Source organism: Oncorhynchus masou, chromosome 15, assembly GCF_036934945.1.
Source record: "Oncorhynchus masou masou isolate Uvic2021 chromosome 15, UVic_Omas_1.1, whole genome shotgun sequence".
Lineage (NCBI taxonomy): Eukaryota > Metazoa > Chordata > Actinopteri > Salmoniformes > Salmonidae > Oncorhynchus > Oncorhynchus masou.
This window is the reverse complement of record NC_088226.1, coordinates 28,443,490-28,452,600: the sequence shown is the minus strand read 5'-3', so window position 1 is coordinate 28,452,600 and position 9,111 is coordinate 28,443,490.

Sequence of the window (9,111 nt, the reverse complement as noted above, 5' to 3'; positions counted from 1 at the left end):
AGGCGTTTGGTGATTTGACAGCTCCAATGCAGTTACACCTCCGACATCGCCTTAATAAAAACAATGTTGTCGGTTATCAAGGGTTAAGGTAGAACTGATTGAATCTAGCTTAGTGGAGCATTTTTTTGAGTGTAAAACAAACATACAATCTATGTTTTTGTGATTGTGTCAGGTTGAATGTGTTTGTACTTGGTCGTGTCAGGTTGAATGTGTTTGTACTTGGTCATGTCATTATGGGGGGTAGAGATATTTGAATTGCAACTTTAAAAATGTTTGTACATATTACATTAAGAACAGATTGCCCATCCATTCTATAACCCACAGGAACAAGATTTCTAGACCAACATAGGAACAACAAAGTAACAGAAGAGCAACAATAGTCCACATGCAACATGGCAGCAGTTCAAATAATCAAAGTTGAAAAACAACATTGAAAGGATGGCTGAATGAGCATCGAGTCCATCTTTGGCATTTCCCCGAACCACAAGAGGAACATTCGTCATCATTGTCGTCGATGGATTGGTAAGAGGTGTGTTTGTGAGTGTCTAGATTTCACTGTTCTCCATCAGACATGGAGAGAGAGGGGTCAGATCTGAAAGAGAAAACAGAACAGAAACTGAAACTAGTACATAAAAAAACTAAGTAATACAATTGACTGGGGATCAATAAAGGTCATTTACATTTTGACAACCTTACCTCAGAGTGGGTGGAGGACATGTGGGCTTTATCAAGTTACTCTGAAAGAGAGCCTCTGTCGTCCAGGAGAGGGCACAAGAACAGTACAACTGGGGGTGAGGAGTGACCATGACAGATTGGCTCTGTACAGTGCTGAGCAGGCAGATATAACAGCAGCAATCCAAATGCAGAGAGAGAAACCAGAGGAGGCACATTGGGCCTGTCATGCCAAATAATGTCCCCAGGCCAAATAGTGCCCCCCTGCGTCAGAATGGGAATCGATAAACTATTAGCGTCCGTTGCTATATCAACGGTGTGATGACATATTAATTTGAATTTTGGAGATCATTACAGCCTAAATGACATTCTTTTCATCATCGCTATGCAAACAAGGATGATTTTCACTACAATTTCACTGTTTGAACAAGTTTCGCTTAGCTAATAAAATGAAAACATGAATTCAAACTACTTTTGGGTACCTTGTAAACATTACAACATCAAATCCATGTCTTAAACGTTGCTACATTTCGGAAATGGAGCAAAATTGTGTAATCTGCTTGACACATTAAGAAGTTACTTACCTTAGTCAGTTAATTTCCACTCCATTCATGTTTTTAACCTGCCCTTTCCTTATCTACACCGAAATAATAATTTCAGTAGTCCTCTATTATGATTAAAAATATACATATCTCGCATAGCTCATTAGTACCTCCTTGTGGTTGAATATATGGTAGCTTTAGGATGTTAAATGTTTTGGAAAATGAAACCTCTTGAAACTGCTTTTTATCTATCTGAAGATTTTCTTCAATGTCTGGATACAAGATGTAATATTGGCTGAGACCATACTATTTAAGGATATAAAGAATTTATCGTTTCACCAAATTCCAGAGGGGAAATGTCATTACCAACACATCATAAAATGTGCTATTTTAGTTGAAAAGGAAATGACCGAAATTGTGCATATGGTATTTTATATAATATTTAACTTTTATTTGTTCATGTTATTAATTTACTATTTGGAAGTTTTCTTAATCATATGTATTAATCAGTCATGTCCAAATGTCAATATATGCCTTGATGATACTCAGAAACATGTATTTACCACATAAAAATCTTAAGATAATTTCTAAAGGAATGTAAAATATTGAGAACAAGCATATAATGTTCACATATGGGAAAAATCATCAATATCAATTGTAATTTAATGCACCTGTACCTCTAAAATATGTACCTTAATGGTAATGATTTAGTGTTGTGGTAATGACAGTGTGGTGGAAATTGCATTTCATATAAAACTGATATTCAAATACCATTTGGAACTCAGTAGTGAGTGTTACGTCACAGGACAGACAATTTTTACATGCTTCAGCACTTGGTGGTTCCGTTCTGTAAGCTTGTGTGGCCTACCACTTCGTTGATGAGCAGTTGTTGCTCCTTGATGTTACCACTTCACAATAACAGCACTTACAGTTGACCTTGGCAGCTCTAGCAGGGCATAAATTTGACGAACTGGCTTGTTGGAAAGGTGGCATCCTATGACGGTGCCACGTTGAAAGTCACTGAGCTCTTCAGTATGGACCATTCTACTGCCAATGTTTGTCTATAGAGATTGCATGGCTATGTGCTTGATTTTATACACTTTTCAGCAATGGGTGTGGCAGAAATGGCCAAATCCAGTTATTTGAAGGGGTGTCCACATTCTATATAAAAAGTGAGTACAGTTGAAGTCGGAAGTATACATACACTTAGGTTGGAGTCATTAAAACTCATTTTTCAACCACTACACATTTCTTGTTAACAAACTATAGTTTTGCCAAGTCGGTTAGGACATCAACTTTGTGCATGACACAAGTAATTTTACCAACAATTGTTTACTGACAAATTATTTCACTTATAATTTACTATATCATAATTCCAGTTGGTCAGAAGTTAACATACACTAAATTGACTGTGCCTTTAAACAGCTTGGAACATTCCAGAGAATTGGAGGTGAAACTGGATCTCATGAGGACCGCCACAGGAAAGGAAGACCCAGAGTTACCTCTGCTACAGAGGATCATGGTGATTTGACAGCTCCAATACAGTGAAGCATGGAGGAGGTGTGATGGTGCTTTGCTGGTGACACTGTCAGTGATTTATTTAGAATTCACACCTACTCACACTTAACCAGCATGTCTACCACAGCATTCTGCAGCGATATGCCATCGATCTGGTTTGCGCTTAGTGGGACTATCATTTGTTTTTCAAAATGACAATGACCCAACACACCTCCAGGCTGTGAAGGGCTATTTGACCAAGAAGGAGAGTGATGGGATGCTGCATCAAATGACCTGGCCTCCACAATCACCCAACCTCAACCCAATTGAGATGGTTTGGGATGAATTGGACCGCAGTGTAGGAAATACAGCACACAAGTGCACAGCATGTGGGAACCCCTTCAAGACTGTTGGAAAAGCATTCAAGGTGAAGCTGGTTGAGAGAATGCCAAGAGTGTGCAAAGCGGTCATCAAGGCAAAGGGTTGCTACTTTGAAGAATCTCAAATATAAAATATATTTTGATTTGTTTAACCCTTTTTTGGTTACATGATTCCAAGTGTTATTTCATAGTTTTGATGTCTTCACTATTGTTCTAGAATGTAAAATATAATAAAAATAAAGAAAAACCCTTGAATGAGTAGGTGTCCAAATTTTTGACTGGTACTGTATATAAAAACAATTTCCTTTACTAGACTCTCTAATCGAGAGTGATTTACAGTTAGCCATCTTAAAATGAATGCACTAAGTGAGAATATACTATGTTACATACACATGCAAACCACATTCCTAAAAAAACATCCATTATGAGCTCCTAAGCAGCTCCTAATTGGCTACACTGTAGGCTATGAGCCACACCGCTAGGAAGAAGAGGAAAAAGAAGACGTCTCTCATCTGCCAATCAGGAGGGGAACAGAATATTAAATTCGGAATTATCACTGTTTTTTGTGTGTGCAGTTTTTACACTTTTCTTTCAATACTAGTTGTTCCTGCCAAAACCAGCACTTCAATCTAGACCATATTGACAGAATCAAGTGACCAAAATCCCATTTCAGCATGGCCAGCGCCATTAAGAACTTTCACCACTGTTAAGTAGTCAATTGGGTGAGAATTCCTATGGGTTAAAGAATGATCACATGATTCCTTGCAGGTCATCAGAAGCGATCAGCCAATGAATTAAACTCCTGAGCATAACTTTCATAACTGCAGGTGGCAGTAACACGCAAACCTGTTCAAACAACACACACTAGGTGGCTGAAGGCACCCTTAGATACAGCGAGACATCCTTCTCCCTTATTTTGTCTGATTGGGTGGGGCCTACTTATTGCCCCCACCCCGCGGAGGCGGTGCCCCAGAGACGGTAGAGAAAGGAGACGTTTTTTTTTAGCCAGTGATATGTCAGGCGGCCTGGTGGGGCGAGCCAAGCGGGGAGGACAATAAGTAGACCAAAGTCAGCAGTTCACTCTCGCGTGGCGGAACCATGAGCTCTCGTGGGAAAGCATTCTCACGTGAGAGAGGGAACACCTACTTACACAGGCAGGAACCTTGAAATATTAAATGGTGTATGGCTTGAGTCATTCATCTTAATTTATCCACCATCTTTGGCACCCTTTCAGTTTGTTTGCCAACTCATAGAAGTAGATAGAAGAAAATTGACTGCTTCAAAATGAAGATGGACACAATGGCACGGTCTATGCTCTCACAGTCGCCATAATGGAGACGGCTACAACAACCCAATGTCTATCTAAGTATATTACTTAGACACACTGCAGTGCACAGTGTTCTCTTTCTTCATAGAAAGCCCTCAATTTTGTCAACAATGATCTTGGGTCCCAGCTGTTTGTGGATGGCGAAGATGTAGATGAGACCGAGGGTAAACACCATGTAGTCCACAGCCAATACAGCACGGCCAAACTCGTAGGACCACAGGACCATTCTATCACACACAACAAACACCTTGGTCACAGGGATGGACACACACAAAATCCATATATTTATTTATTTATTTAGTAGGATACCCATTAGCTTTTGCTGATGCAGCTGCTACTCGTCCTGGGGTCCACACACAAAACATGACACAAATACTGAGCTAAATTGTATGCTAACAAAATAGGAATATTATATTATACTAATACAATTGCTTAGAGAAAGAGATTTTGTTTAACAAGTAACAACAATATCTCAAAAAGATACAAAGGTGTGAGAATGATTGGCACGGGTCCCTGTTTTCAATACTTTGTGCACCCTCCCTTGCTAGGATAACAGCTGTAGTGACTAAATTGTCCATTATAAATTGTCCTAATATTTTTTTAATCATAATCCTTTAGCCACAATGGAGAGTGGTGAAATGTTAGTCTTGAAGCATACAAATCCAATGTCCAGAGTTCAATTCAAGTTGAAAAATATTACATGTTTTTTAGTTGTGGAAAAAACTAATTTTTTGATTAATTCCTGGTGATTTTACAGCTTTTTAAAAATCCAGAACTAAAGTCATCCCCCCCACACCCATGTGTGTGGGTGACACAAGTTAAAAGATTGGGGGGAATACACATTGGCAACAAAGTGTGTGAACCCCCCTCTACAGGCTGAAGGAGGGTACACACAGAGTTTGATTCAGGTTGAAAAATATCAAAGGTCTTTTAGTTGTGGGAATAGCTGGGAACTCATTTTTTGATGAATTCCTGGTGATTTTACCTTGTTTTTTTTTTACCCACAAATAAAGTCCATTCTGAGTTTTAAAATAATAATAATAATATATATATTTTTTAAATGCAAAATCACCAGGATTTCATTTTTTTGTTTTTGTTCCCAGCTATTTTCCCATAGCACTTCGAACTTGTTTTTCTTTCCACATTGCAGTACATTTCAAACAAAACTGCAGCAGACTAAACAAAAACATGAACAAAGACTAGTGGGCTCAAGGAAGGGAAAGAGTGTAATGTATCTGTGTATGGGGAGGGGAGGGTTGAGGTTTGGATACAAACCCGATTTAGGATATGGTTGGTCAGGTTAGGGGTAAGGATGCAAAACCAGTTTAGGGTAATGGATAGGTTACCAGTTTGGGTTAGATGGTGATCAGTATGGTGCAGAGGGGAATGTCTTTGTAGTGTATTTCTTTGCTTGTATGTATGTGTGTGGGGGGGAGGGGGGCTTATTGGTAGGCCTTGTCAAAAAGGTGGGGCTTTCGGAAGAACTGAAGGATGGTGATGGAGTCAGTCATGGATGGTTGGAGGGAGCTTGGACCTGGGGATGACAAGGTGGCCTTCTGTGGTGGAATGGAGTGCTTGTGTAGGTTGGTAGGGGAGAAGAGGGTCTGAGAGGTGAAGGGCTTAGCAGGTCAGAAGGAGAATATTGTAATCAATACACAGTTGAAGTCGGAAGTTTACATACACTTAGATTGGAGTCATTAAAACTCATTTTTCAACCACTCTACACATTTCTGGTCAACAAACTATAGTTTTAGCAAATCGGTTAGGACATCTACTTTGTGCATGACAAGTAATTATTTCAACAATTGTTTACAGACAGATTATTTCACTGTATCACAATTCCAGTGGGTCAGAAGTTTACATACACCAAGTTGACTGTGCCTTTAAAAAGCTTGGAAAATTCCAGAAAATGATGTCATGACTTTAGAAGCTTCTGATTGACTCAAATTATGTCAATTAGCCCATTGGAGGTGCATTTGTGGATGTATTCAGTGCCTCTGTGTGTGACGACATGGGAAAATCAAAAGAAATCAGCCAAGACCTCAGAAAATAAATTGTTGACCTCCACAGGTCTGGTTCATTCTTGGGAGCAATTTCCAAATGCCTGAAGGTACCAACATTCATCTGTACAAACAATAGTACGCAAGTATAAACACCATGGGACCACGCAGCCATCATACTGCTCAGGAAAGAGTTCTGTCTCCTAGAGATGAACGTAATTTGGTGCAAAAAGTGCAAATCAATCCCAGAACAACAGCAAAGGACCTTGTGAAGATGCTGGAGGAAACAGGTACAAAAGTCTCTATATCCACAGTAAAACAAGTCCTATATCGACATAACCTGAAAGGTTGCTCAGCAAGAAAGAAGCCACTGCTCCAAAACCGCCATAAAAAAGCCAGACTACGGTTTGCAATTGCACATGGGGACAAAGATAGTACTTTTTGGAGAAATATCCTCTGGTATGATGAAACAAAAATAACTGTTTGGCCATAATGACCATCGTTTTGTTTGGAGGAAAAGGGGGGAGGCTTGCAAGCCAAAGAACACCATCCCAACTGTGAAGCACGGGGGTGGCAACATGTTGTGGGGGTGCTTTGCTACAGGACGGACTGGTGTACTTCAAAATAGATGGCATCATGAGGAACAACAATTATGTGGATATATTGAAGCAACATCTCAAGACATAAGTCAGGAAGTTAAAGTGTGGTCGCAAATGGGTCTTCCAAATGGACAATGACCTCAAACAGACTTCCAAAGTTGTGGCAAAATGGCTTAAGGACTACAAAGTCAAGGTATTGGAGTGGCCATCACAAAGCCCTGACCTCAATCCCATAGAAGATTTGTGGGCAGAACTGAAAAAGCATGTGCGTTCAAGGAGGCCTACAAACCTGGCTCAGTTAGACCAGCTCTGTCAGGAGGAATGGGCCAAATTTCACCCAACTTATTGTGGGAAGCTTGTGGATGGCTACCCAAAATATTTGACCCAAATTAAACAATTTAAAGGCAATGCTACCAAATACAAATTGAGTGTATGTAAACTTCTGGCCCACTGGGAATGTGATGAAATAAATAAAAGCGGAAATAAATCACTCTACTATTATTCTGACATTTCACATTCTTAAAATAAAGTGGTGATCCTAACTGACCGAAGACAGGGAATTGTTACTAGGTTTGAATGTCAGGAATTGTGAAAAACTGAGTTTATATGTATTTGGCTAAGGTGTACATTAACTTCCAACTTCGACTGTAGATATTGCAACATAGTAGCCAACAAGGGGGCAGCTTGTGCAAATGCAATAGGGGAGTGATTGCTTCCTACAAGAGACCTCAAAAGACCTCTAGGCATCTTTGAAAAGACAGGGAAAAGATGGTCCTACATGCATTTTAAATCAGGATTGGAATGATTTTAGCCTACTTCGCTGTTGCTTACTTTACATTTTTGGCCTTGAGCTAGGGTATGGCGCCTGATAGAAATGTTCTGTTTTCACATATGTAGACACTGGTTTCGTGCTGGAGATGAATAGGAGGTTGGAAAGTGTCCAAGTTCATACAAAAACACATTACACATATAGTGAGGTCTTGATTTTGTCTCAAGTAACAGTTAGCAAATTAGGTAAATTGAGAAAGCTCACTTTATTTAAACCTCAATGCCAACTTGTAGATTTTTGCTGTATAGATCATGTATTTTGGATGTTTTCAATGCATTTCCAACACTTTCAGATAATTGTTATAAAAATAAAATGGTGCATTAAAATGTCAAAACGTATATTAATCTGGGTAACTCTGACAGCCTTAATAATTATATACTTACATAGTGTTGAGGTGCTCTTGATGTTGCTTGGAGTTGACTCTTTTGGGACTGTTTCATTGGTTCCAATTCTGACTAGTCAAACACTTGTAGAGAAACTGACTGAGGTGTTCACTCACTAACTAACGGAGACCTGACAATGAAAGGAAAGAGGGTGTGCTGATATATCCCCCACAGTTTACACATCCCAGGCATCCAACACACGTTGACACACCTTCTATAGCTTCAACTTCCAACATGATTCTATTTCTTGGGCGTCAACGAGTGAAATTTTGTATATTTTGATTAGGACTTAAAATAAGCTCTAACCTTGTAGAAAAATGGAACGTGTGAAACCATCAAGCTACAGAAGACTTCATTTTCATGGTTGCTTTCAACAGTCAGCTCTGACGTCACAAGTCATATGATTTCAATGTGTATTACCGTTTTATTTTGTCTGTTTATTTACTGATAACACTAATAGAAAACAATGTAGACTCAGACTAAGCAGAGTAGTAGCGTGAAATTACACTATTACATGCTGAGTTTACAAAAAACATTAAGAACACCTGCTCTTTCCATGACAGACTGACCAGGTGAAAGCTATGATCCCTTATTGATGTCACTTGTTAAATCCACTTCAGTGCAGATGAAGGGAAGGACAGGTTAAAGAAGGATTTTTAAGCCTTGAGACAAGGAGTGTGTGTGCCATTCAGAGGGTGAATGGGCAAGACAAAATATTTAAGTGCCTTTGAACTGGGTATGGTATTAGGTTCCAGGTGAACCGGTTTGTGTCAAGAACTGCAACACTGCTGGGTTTTTCCACGTGCAACAGTTTCCCGTGTGTACCAATGGTCCACCCCTCAAAGGACATCCAGCCAATTTGACAACTGTGGGAAGCATTGG